The sequence below is a fragment of the Lissotriton vulgaris genome, chromosome 8 (genome assembly GCF_964263255.1).
Source record: "Lissotriton vulgaris chromosome 8, aLisVul1.2, whole genome shotgun sequence".
Taxonomy (NCBI): Eukaryota; Metazoa; Chordata; class Amphibia; order Caudata; family Salamandridae; genus Lissotriton; species Lissotriton vulgaris.
This window is the reverse complement of record NC_141696.1, coordinates 221,450,207-221,463,010: the sequence shown is the minus strand read 5'-3', so window position 1 is coordinate 221,463,010 and position 12,804 is coordinate 221,450,207.

The following is a 12,804-nucleotide window of genomic DNA, read 5'->3' as shown; positions in this document are numbered from 1 at the left end:
TTGTGGACGTACAGCACAAGTTTAGGGATTTTTAGGTATGACAGGTTATATGTATAGTGAGGTTTGCCTATGAAATTGTAGCTCTGAGTATAGGGACTAGGAGCCCGTTTTAAAACTCGCTGCGAAAAAAGTAGTAGGATTTTTCCGAGCTTGTGTGAAGGGTAAGGAAGCGTTGTCTTTTCTTACTGGCGATTGTGGATTTCTATTGGTTGGTTAGAGTCCTGCCAAAGATTTCATGTATACTTGGACAGGGTTTTCCGTTTTGAATGCGTAAAATTGATTTTGTGAAAATAGCTTCGTCTATTTCACGAGAGTGAAAACTTGAATGTCTGATAAAACTATCACTTTGTTTAGCGAAACGGACAAATGGTTTGTTTTTCCGTAGTTATTAACTGAAATTCATTGAAAATAATTTTTTTTAAATGGCGCTGTGAAAATATTTTGTGAAGGAGGGGTGAGTTTGCGGAGCGGAGACAGCGAAGCTGCAGCGGCAGTATACGTCACAGGGTTCGCACTGCGATTGGTCGACATACGTCACAGCAAGCGCACTGATTGGTTCACGGGACCAAAACGAGCTGTTAGCTGATTGGTCCTTTCTGAAAACAGTATTTCCATTGGTTGAGCAAAGTAGTGACGTGACTTAACCTGATTGGCTTGTTGGTGAGTTTCGTGCACAGATTGGCTAGAGTAGCGGAACAACAAGGAAATATTTACGATCTTTTCTAGATTAAACAGGATAGTTTTAAATCATGAGTTATTGGTACGATAAGAAGGAAAAGAAGCCTTCATGGTTTCAGAAATTAAAAAATGTATTCAACCCCGATAAGAAAATTGAAACGCGTGGTGGAAAATTACTTCATAAGTACAAAACACCCGCAGCATACATGGAAGGAGAATATGGTTATCATACTGTTCTCTGGTTTGAAAATTGGATGCAATATACCAAGGATGATGGTGTATTAGCGTGGCCGGAAGACGGATCATTTAATGTTAAAGTTTTTAAAAATCTAAGAGAAAAAATGATGGCTCTCACGCCAAAGCCCAGACCCACTCAATTTGAAGCTTTAGATGAATGGGAGATTGAAATGATGGAACTTGAATGAGAAAGCAGGGGAATATCAAGAGGCCTAAAATTAGATATAAATAGGGAAGCTCATCAAGATAGAGTGCCTCGTTGGAGAAAAGCAGATATGTATGATGGTTTGTACCCAGTTAGAGTAATGGTTGTTGAAACATCAGGTCAAAAGAATACCCGAAAGAAAGGTCATCTTGATGAAGAATTAGATGATGCAGTTTTAGAAGAAATTCTTACTAATCCACCACCTTATCAGCCAAGCTGTTCACAGTCTACCCCGAGAGGTTCTTCAGGAATTTCTCCTAGTGCACCTCCTAGAGATGTTGATGAAAATTCACCCAGATTTTTGAGACTACCTGAAAGGGTAAGGTCAAGAAGTAAATCTAATACCCCAAGAGAAAGCAGAAATTATCCAGAAATTCCAGAACTAAAAAATAATTTCCCGAAAAATGATGAAAGGCAAGAAGTACCTGAAAATATACCAAACATGTCAGAATATTTAAAAGCAAAGGGAGAATTAATTCAGCAATTAACAAAAGGAATGGAAGCAGTAACGGTACCAGTAACAATTGGTCCTGTTGTACCAGTGAGCAAGGTGAAAACAGACATTCAGCTCTGACTATTCCATTAAATGCGGAAATTCAAAAAGTGGCTGAAAATCTTTTTTCGGAATTATCAGAAATCCGTCGAGATAAAACAATGCCAAATGTAACTTTTAATCAAAGTTTGTCAAATGATCTGACACCATCAGCTGCAGGATCTGATTCTGGGTCTTTAGAAAAGACCATGAATAATACAAATTTACACAGATTCCACTAATTCCACAAGTTCCTGAGTCTAAACAACTTGATGTTGCAAAATTAATAGCAGATTTAGAAGAATTAATTATTGGCACAATTGGAACTGACGGTTTAAAGCAATACCAGGACGATGAACTGTTATTTATCTGCAAAAGTATTCAATGGAAAACAAAAAATAAATATGATCAATTTGAAGAGGTGGCTGCTGAATTAGACATAGATTTAAGTCAACAGAAGCAATTGCAAAAACATTACAGAGTGGATTTTTCTGAGAAAGACATTGAGAACCTGAATACCACAGGCAGAATAACTCATGTAAAAGAGTTAATTGTGTTTCTAAAAAGATTGGGTGAATTAAGTAAATGGAGAGTTAAATGGACAAAGAAAGGAGAGGAAGAAAAAAGAGAAAGGGGAGAAGTCATAAATGAATTTCCTATGAGGGAAATAGCGGGCTGAGGTTATGTTCATGTTCCATGGACAAGACAGGACATTTTGCTCTTTACAAATGATTTCCCTCGGCTGAGAGAAAAGCCAGTAGAATGGTATCGTCAGGTAGACAGATTTATTAAAGTTTCAAAAGTTCTGTGGATTGATCTTGATGGTTTCTTTGACAGTGTTGTCCCATCAGATCTTTGGAAAGAATGTAAAATTTTTGTAGGTTGGCCCAGAGAAGAACCAGCTCAAAATAAAATAACTGGTGCTCCTTCACCCGATGTCATGGATTTCTATGACAAGGTAATTGTGTGACTGAAAAACAAGATTCCACCAAAAGAAGTAGATTGGGTTAAAATTGACAGAACAAACCAAGAACCAAAAGAATCAGTTCATTCCTTTTACGAAAGATTACTCCTGGTATTTAAACAATACAGTGACTATGAAAAATTTAGTGAAAAGGACATGAGCCACTTCATTTACAGATTTGTTTATGGCTTAAGACCTGAAATTGGTGAAATGATTAGAAACGGAATTGTCGGCTGGCAATCACTTACAGTTGATGATATCCTGAGAAAAGCAAAATACTGCAGTGATGAGATAGATGCTAAACAGAAAAAGCTTAAAGAAAAGGCAATGTGGGCACAAGTGAAGGTAGCAGAACAGCAAATAGCAACCGTAGAAAATAAAAATGTCCAGCAGAATCAAGGTAAATTCAAGGGTAACTTTGTGAACAAACCAAAATTTAATGTAAATATTGAAGAGCTTAAACAAAAGCTCTCATGTTTTAATTGCGGAGAGATTGGACACTGGAAGCGAGAGTGTAAGAATCCGTCCAGAAATTTTAAAAATTCATCATTAAATCCACAGATGCAGAGTGAGATAAATCAGCAGCAACAGCTACAGCGACAGTTAAATGAAATAAGTCAGCAGCAACAGCTACAGCGACAGTTAGTGAATCAGCAGAGCCAATTGAATCAGCAGAGTCAAATACCACAGCCGCCACTTCCAAATTGTATGAATGCACAGAGATTCAGTCCTGAGACGGGATTCTACGGAGCTGAGCAGGTAAACAGATCGCAAAGAGTGAATGTGTTGAATGTCTCTCAACAATTTTGGCTAAAAGAAAATGAGAGCAGTGACTCAGAAGATTACTCATGACGGTGCCTGAGAGAGGAGGAAGAGTGTGTGCTTGGAGCCACTCTTGAGGTAGATCAGTCAGGTCCATTTGTAAATGGTAAAGTGAATGATGTAGATGCCACTTTTCTTGTGGACACTGGTGCTACCCGTTCTACTGTTAGATCAGTGGAAATTGAAAATCTTCCTCTCTCGGGTGAAACAATCCAGGTTGTAGGTGTAGCTAATCAACAAATTAAAACAGATTTGACAGATCCAGTTAATATAGAAATTGGAAATGTCAAAGACAAACACAGATTTGTTGTCTGTAACAGCAGTCCCGTTAACCTATTAGGTCGGGATTTGTTGTGTAAAATGAACTGTAAAATATATTGCTCACCGGATGGTATTGAGCTTCAGACCTTAGAAGAAGACGGTCTGTATAAATTAACAATGCTAATGGTTGAAGAAGAAAACAAAATGTTTCCTGCTTTTGATAAAACAATGTGCCTGAAGAATTGAAAGAGGCAGTTAATCCGAAAATTTGGGATTTAACTGGTGATAAAATGGGTTTAATGAAACATGTAGACCCAGTAAAAATTACTGTAAAGCAAGGGATAGATTTTCCAAACATTCCCCAGTACAAAATGAAAGCTGAAACTATTGAGGGTGTCATTCCTGTAATTGAAAAATTCATTAAGCAAGGAGTTTTAAAAGAAATTAAGAGCAGCCCATGTAATTCACCGATTATGGGAATCAAAAAGCCAAACGGAACTTACAGAATAGTTCAGGACCTGAGAAAGGTTAACAAAATCGTTGTTCCTTGCTGTCCAGTTGTACCAAACCCAGCGGTAATTCTATATCAGATTCCGCATGATGCAGAATAGTATATGGTCATTGACCTGTGTAATGCCTTCTTTACAGTTCCACTGCACCCAGAAAGCCAACAAATTTTTGCGTTCAGATTTTAGGATCGCATTTTAGCATGGTGTTGTATTCCTCAAGGGTATACTGAGAGTCCATCTATCTTTAATCAGTTGTTAAAGAAATCCTTGGAAGATTTAGAGTTGCCTGGAAAATCAACATTGGTCCAGTATATTGATGACCTCCTTGTGGCTGCAAAAACACGAGAAAATTGTGTAACAGACACCATTACACTTTTGAATCGATTAGCAGATGAAGGACATAAAGTGTCACCTGCGAAACTACAGTTTTGCAAACAAGAGGTAAAATACCTTGGTCACAGAATTGCAAAAGGAATCAGACAAGTGACAATTGAAAGAATAAAAATGATTCAAGCAATACAACCTCCAACAACACAAAGACCGATCAGAATGTTTCTAGGAATGGTTGGTTATTGTCGCCAATGGATTCGTGGATTTTCAGTAATTGCGAAACCACTACAAAGGCTGACAAAAGCAGACATAAAAGACCCAATTACTTTGACAAATTGTTTACTTTGTTGATGGCTCCTGTCTAAGAACAGATGAGGGCATTCTGAGAGCAGCATATTCAGTTTGCACAGTTGCAGAAATAATTGAAGGTTCAACTCTTGAAGGAATTCGTTCAGCTCAAGTAGCAGAATTAATTGGTTTAATTCGTGCATTTGAAAGAGCAAAAGGGAAAAAGGTTACCATAGTGACTGATAGTCAGTATGGATATGGCGTAGTCCATGACTATGGCCAGCTCTGGTCTCAAAGAGGTTATTTGACTTCTGCAGGAACACCAATCAGAAATGCAAAATTGATCAAAAGACTGATCAATGGCATTCAATTACCTGAGGAAATAGCTGTTGTCAAATGCGGAGCACACAAGAAGGGTGAGGACTATATTACTAAAGGTAATTCCTTTGCAGATGAAACTGCACGTTACTGTGCGAAAAACAATCTTTCAATTAATCGAGAAAAAGACAATGATCATGTTATGAACTCTCTCATGCTAATATCTGTAGTTGAAACATGGCAGGGAGTAAAAGATTTACAAGATGAGGAAAATGATGAGGAGAAAAACACATGGCTGAAAGAAGGTTGCAGACAGAGGGAGGAAGATGAGATTTGGGTTTACAAAGATGGCAGACCTGTTATGCCAAATTGCATGATTGCTGATATGGCACGAATGTATCATGATCCGGGTCATTTAGGAAGAGATTCAATGATTAGAATCTTCAGGAAGACTTGGTATAATCCAAAATTTAGGATTATTGCGGAGTCACTTTGCCAAAGATGTTTGATCTGCCAGCAAATCAATCCAATCAGAAAAACAGTTGTGAGCATGGGAACCATAAGTCGGGAGGGTGGTCCTTTTACCAGGTTGCAAATGGATTTCATTCACATGCCACCCCATAACAAGCTGAGATATGTTCTTGTTATTGTCTGTCTGTTTTCAAGATGGGTGGAAGCGTTACCAACTCGTCACAATGACTCAGTTACTATGGCAAAATTGCTTTTAAGGGAGATCATACCAAGGTATGGATTTCCAGTAACTATTGAAAGTGATCGCGGCACACACTTTGAAAACAGATTGCTAAAATTAATTTGTGAGGCCTTTAGCATAAAGCAAAAGCTACACTGTGCATACAGACCAGAAGCATCAGGCGTTGTGGAACAAATTAATGGCACAATTAAAAATAGAATTGGAAAAATGTGCCTAGCTACAGGAATGAAGTGGACAGATGCACTTCCACTTGTTTTGATGTCTTTGAGGAGCACACCTGATAAAAGACAGGTCTTAGCCCTCACGATATTCTCATGGGAAGAGTAATGAGACAGGCTTTTATACCAGTTGGAAAATTATTGACCATAAATGAAAGTGCAATTATAGAATATTGCAATTATCTTAAGTGGTGACTTCTGTATTCCGCTTAGAGATATGAATCCTGTGTCACAAGATACATTCCAACCATGCACTCCTTTCTAACGTTTCGTTAATAATTCAAAAAATCTTTTTTCATTATTCTGTGTTTCATTTATTAGTAGCGAAGATTTTAATTTGTAATTATTTTTCATGAATATTTTATATCATATTCCATAGTATTTGTTTTGCCCAATGCATTTCAAGCATATAGCCCTTCTTCAGGGGAATTCTGTTATATCTAGAAACAGTATAATATGTCATAATTGGTATCATTATTTAAGAAACAAAAACATATGGCATTAAACATTTATATCATGAATATTACATTTCAATCACTGTGTTGTAAATTGTCTATAAACTAAAAGGTTCTGTATGGTTTTCTTGTGTGAGTGACTACCCCTTATATCCCCAGTGGATTTATAGTGTGAAAAGCAAGTCTTACGATCTTAGGAATGAAAAGGACACACTGACCTTGTATAGTTTTTTGCAGCGTTATCGATGTGCTGCAAAAATAAATATAAATACAATGTAAAATCGGCATTGAGAGGTCTAGGACGAGCGGTAACTGACGGGTAAACAATCTAGTTCTTACCGAGTAAGTTGTGTTGGTGAATCTCTCCTCGCTACCCCTGGCGTGCAACGCTCTATTTTGCAATTCTCTATGGTTCCTACCTCTATAATCTGGATGCGTGATCACGTGGTGCGGAAGCGTAATAGACATAGAAAACGTCTATTTGTTATGAAGTGGTGTGTTTGCTAATGTCGGAATGTAAACAATAAAGCTTCACATATCCGGGATAGCTATGGTGAAATGTTATTGTGTAACCATAGTTGTGGGTGAATAATGTTGTAACCTGGTGTAAACGATTGTTTGAGGTCGACAATTACACAAAGTGAAGTATGTAAAATAAGAGTAAAACATGATAATATATATATATACATATCAAAATTGAATCTTACATTTTCAATGCACAAACTGATGTGACACGCATCAAAAGTGTGTGTGTCAATGTCGTAACTGTTCATTAGAGCTGAACATAATGTCTGTATAAATGGTGATTTCAGAAAAGACCCAAGGTTATACTTAGTATCATAGGTAGCAGTGTAGATCCATCCTTTCATTGAATCCTTTCTGTTGTAGGGTGCATAGGTAGTTGATCCAAAAAACTTCTCTTCGTAGTAGATGACTATTGTTATCTCTACCTGGGAGTATTGCCACTTTTTCCAAGATACAGAAGTTTTAATTGGCTTACATTATGTTTTGCTTCGTTGAAGTGTGCAGCTATTGTTGATTTCTCATTCTTCAGACGAATGTTGCTTTTATGCTCAATTATTCTTGTTTTGATCTTCCTCTGTGTTTTGCCCACATATGAGAGGCCGCACAGACATCTTAACATGTAAATAACATTACTGGTATCACATGTTCCTGTGACTCTTAGTTTTACCGTTGTACTCTGGTCCCCTTCCTGGTGGCTGGAAGAACTGGGTACCTTGCCCTCTCCATTTAGCAAGGTAAGACATTTGGGAGTGGTAAAGGACAACAGACTTACATTTGGACAGCAGGTAAATGCAATCACGTCCTCCATTTTCTACGCCTTAAGCATGCTTAAAAAGATTCTCCCTTTCATTCCTTCGAATGCTGAAAAAACTGTGGTAACTGCACTGGTTCTTTCTAAGATAGACTACTGCAATGGCCTGTACCAAAACATGAGATATCAATATCTTAATAGGTTACAGGTTTAGCGGATTGCTGACGCCAGATAGTTTGCAGGCATTCCCAAACACAAGCCCATTTCACAAGCCATCAGTAAGTTACACTGGCTCCCTGTCAGGCAACGCATCAGATTCAAAGTCCTTGCCTACAAAGCTCTCCATGGGAAAGGCCCAGAATATCTGAAAAAATCATTTAAATGGTACAGTCCAGGGAGATACCTTCAGTCCACTGGTACTCTGAAACATGTGGTTCCCAGGTTCAATTGGACCAATTGGGGAGAAGTATGTTTTGTTACTTTGGCTTCAAAAGGATAGAACCAACTCCTTCTTCATATTAGAATTAAACCTCAGCTAATAGCATTCAGGGAGGAATGAAAAACCTGCTTAATTTCTAGTTAAGGATGATTCAATGCTTATGTCACTCAGAGCTAGTGACTTGACACCTACGGGCATTTATTTCCGATTTAAAAGTTACTTTAACATTTAACAACACTTAACATTAAAGGATACTATATAAGTGATAGACGGTCCATACGATAACATGGGCTGGCACCCTGGCAAACCTGAAGCTGGCAGATCCATTATGGTACTGCCTAAACAAGTAATACTTTGATCAAACAACGTTCCTCTCAACCCCTCACATGAATCTTGTGTCTGGGACAATGTGGCATGCACCCAGATGACTACCTTAGAGGTTGCCCACCTGGTTTCCCCAGTATTTCCTGTGCCCTGCTTGGCGGCCCAAGCTTGCTGCCACCAAGACATGACTCTGATCCCCTGCCAGCATGTGTGAACTCTCCTAGAAGTCAGAAACAATGGCCTGGACAGGAAGGAGGTCACACAGGCTGACTAGTGAAGTGGCACATCAAGGCAGTGAGCTTCAAAGGCTGCACCGCCTGTGATATGCAACCAGGCTGCCTCCCAAAGGAGGAAGCAGCCCTCCTCTTTCCCCCACGCACATTTGCATTCAGGCAGGTGGGAAAATTAGGTAGTGAGAAGGCATATACCTCCAGAAGACTATCCACACCCCTAGGATGGGCTACATGGCCTGTACAGCTGAGAAAGACCTCTGCCATTTTTAAACATGGCAGAATAGTGGGTTCTTGGTAGAAAAGGTGACCAACATCCCAGATTTGATTACTTCAGGGGCAGATTAGCTGCTGGGGCGATTAGCCCACTTGCACTCACACTTCTAACACCCCTAAATCTAGGATTTAAGGACTACACCTGACACCAGAATCTTAGTTCTGATTTAACTTGCATCAAAGAAGACAAAGAAGAGACCCAAATCTGCGACAACAGGACTTGCACAAACCAAAAGAGGGAGACACTGCACCTGTGGCAACACTCTTGTACCTGCATGATCAAGACTTGTCCTAGGCTAAATGTCAGTTCCCCCAGACAGGAGGGCCCCTGTGAGGGCCAGAAGCAACCTACAACTCCCCTGGACTAGTGACACTAGTCCCCTGCAAGCTGCAGGTAAAATAATTCTCTGGATCCGAAGAATCGCTGAGGGATCACGCAAATCCAGAGGATTGAGTGCAGTATGGGAACTGTAGTCCTACCCTCCATGAAGTTTCATGCAGCTACCTTGTCTGCCGGGACCAACGGATGTCAAAGCAACTATCTAGTGTGCTTACCAATGCCAAGGCTTATTGGTCGCCAGTCCGGCAACTGACACCTTCACTCTATCATGCATCAAGAGGGAACTCCATCCAACTTTTGTCTGATGTCAGCAGCGGCCTTGTTTTTGTATTTTGCAACCTGTTCTCGTGCAGCACTGTGTAAGCAATAAAATCAGCTCTTCATTGGCTCCTGTTCAGCACCAGGGACAGCCAGGACAACTCTGCACCTAGGACCCACATGCCAGGTAAAATTGAAGTGACTGTCATGGCTTGGTCCTGGGACCCACATTACCTTTACGCTCCTTGGTTTCCATGTAACACGCCCTGTAAGTGGCCGATTGTCACTAGTGGTTTTTATCATTGACCGCAATGATAAAGTTACACTGTATTGTTTGACATTGATTTTATGTTGCTACTAAAATCCATAACTCCGGTTATATGTATCCAATTCCATTCGGTTTTGTGTCTAAATTAAGATAAAAATCTCCTTTAGTTTGACAAATTGGTTTTGGATTTCTTTCAAGTCGTGTCAATAACATTTCGTCCATGTTGATACTCCGAAATGTTTATCACAAATTCCTCTAGCAAACCCTGACTGCTCCTTGCCACTCTACCAGGACTGCAGTGAGGATTTATTATTGTGAATTATTAAATATTATATATTATGTGATTTTAGAGCTTATCTGTTTGTATCTTTCCTCCAGTGAATCTGCAACTTGTATATATGTAACTCTAACCCCTAGTATCTGTAGTAGACGTTTTTACTTACCACCATTTTTGTGTGAATTTAGAGTTTTTCTGCTTCTATTTTTTATGTAACTCATGTACACGGAAGTCCTTATTTAATGTAACTGGTCCTTTTGTAAAGCGCTCTGACACCTTCGGGTAAAGTTTGCGCTATATAACATCACATTGAATAAATAAAATTAATCCAAGGACCATCTTTAGGGTTTGTGAGAGTACTGCATGGTGGAGCCTAATCAGCATCACCGCATAATGCTCCACCTTCCTACACTAACCAAATTGGGTTATCGTATTTCAAATTATCCAGCTATGAGCCTACATACTTCAAAAACAATTATAAAAAACAAAGGGGCTCATACATGCCTTGTGCTAATCGGAAAACTCATTGTACTTTCCCCCTTATGCCCATAACATACCCAAGCTGTTGTATTATTTTGTAAGCTTTGCAGAGCTGTTAACAAATACTGGTCCTGTCCCTGCTAGACACCAGCCATAAGAATTATCTGTTTATTAAATCAGAGATTGACTTGAGATCAATGAATGCTAAATAGTGAAGTTCTCTCCTTTACCTAACATATGTTGATCAATTGTCCCAATGCCAGTTCTAAAATCTGCAAGATTATCCGCTAGTATTTTTTCAATATCAATCCAATCTTGAACGCAATTATAAAAAACTCTTCAGAGGGCGTGGTCGAACTGCACACAAGATGGCCGCAGATTTTTGAAGCTCTGCGCCGCTTTGGAGACCTTTTCTAGCGAACAGTGACAGTTCCTCATAGATGGGCATTAGCTGAGTGTGAGCATTAGTGCGACAGCGTGCGCTTGAGGTATTTTGCTTTTGGGCACATTTCAATCACTTTTACCTGTTTTTTTCCTTTGCGCTGCTTCTCCTTTTGTCTATTAGGAGCGTGGTAGTGCTTTCATTGCCTCTGCTTTGCTCAGCCCACTTAGTGCCCTACATCACTATGTAAGTACTGTTTTTGCCTGCAAAAATAGCTTTCTTGGACATTACTGCCATTGAAGTCCACTTTATTAGCCTCTTATTGTCGCCTGCTTTGGTGATTAATTGGTTTTTACCTTATTTCAACATTCAGCATTACTCAATCTCCTGAAGGTTGGTTTACTTACCTCTTTATGCTTGCACATCATCTGAAGCTGCCTTTACATGTTGCCTTGTCAATATTTAATCATTAAGCATTTTATGAAGTTACATGAGACTTAAGTAATTTGGATACACTTAATCCTGGATATATTTGGGACAACCGTACAGAACAGTTTTAGTATCATTTTGCCCCCTTGAATACACTAATATTTACTTCATTTGGTGGAGTAATTGGCTCGGTGACAGGGACATCCTTTGTTGCGCTTTTCCTTCCAATAGCATTTGTCATCTATCAAGGTTGTCCGCCCTTCCTTGTGCCTCATAGCTTTTGCTCCATTCCTTATAATTGGAGTCATTTTCATCTTCTGGTCATAAGACTTTGACCTTATCCATAAATATCCCCTCTGCCCGCAAATGCATCACTACTGCCTCAAAATGACACAAGAAAGACCTTGGATCGCCAACAAAGTCTCCACTACCGCTAACTCTGGAAGAACTCATGGAAGAAATAAATCTCCTGAAGCCTTTGTTATGGAAACCAACTCTACGCTTCAACGGATAGCGGAAAAATGTACTACTCTTGAATACAGGGTGTCAGAGGTCAACGTTTTAGAAAGACACAGGAGGCGACAGCCAAGATTAAGGGCATGTCCAAGGAGATTGCACTTCTAAAGCAACAAACTGAAGATTTAGAAAATTGTAAACATCATTACAATCTTAGAACTTATGGAATTCCTAAGGGGTCAGAGAGTACTGACATGCTTGCCTTTCTTAAGCTACATATTCCGAAGATAGTGGGGTTCAAGGAGAATACTAACCTTAATGTGCAAAATGCTTATAAAGTTGGCCCTAAGTCTTCGGGAGCTTCATCATCTGGTCATCCAAGAGGGATAATAGTACTTTTTAGGAATATACTGAGCTTCTCTTGTTTTTTCCAGTGGCGAAACAAAGGGAGAAAATGCGTTTGTCTCGCCAAAGGATCTTTTTCTCCCAGGATGTGGCTTGTGCTACTGTTGCCCACCAAAAGTAAATCCTATCCTTCCATCCAGCATTATGCTCTCTGAATGCAAGATATGGTCTTGTGCTTCCGTGTTTCTTTCAAGTGACTTATAAGGAGAGAACTTTCTCATTCACTTCTCCTGGCACCTTAAAAACATTTATTTTTCAACACAAAGGTGAAGAAATGGAATTTGGAAAAACTTGAAACGCTCCTAGTGTTACATAGTTATTGCTTTGTTTCGCATTTAAATTGTTCTCTGTTTGAATGAAGGTATATTTATTGTACTTAATCTAATATGTACTCTTCAAATATTAATAACTTTTTTCCTTTTTACAGGTGTTTCT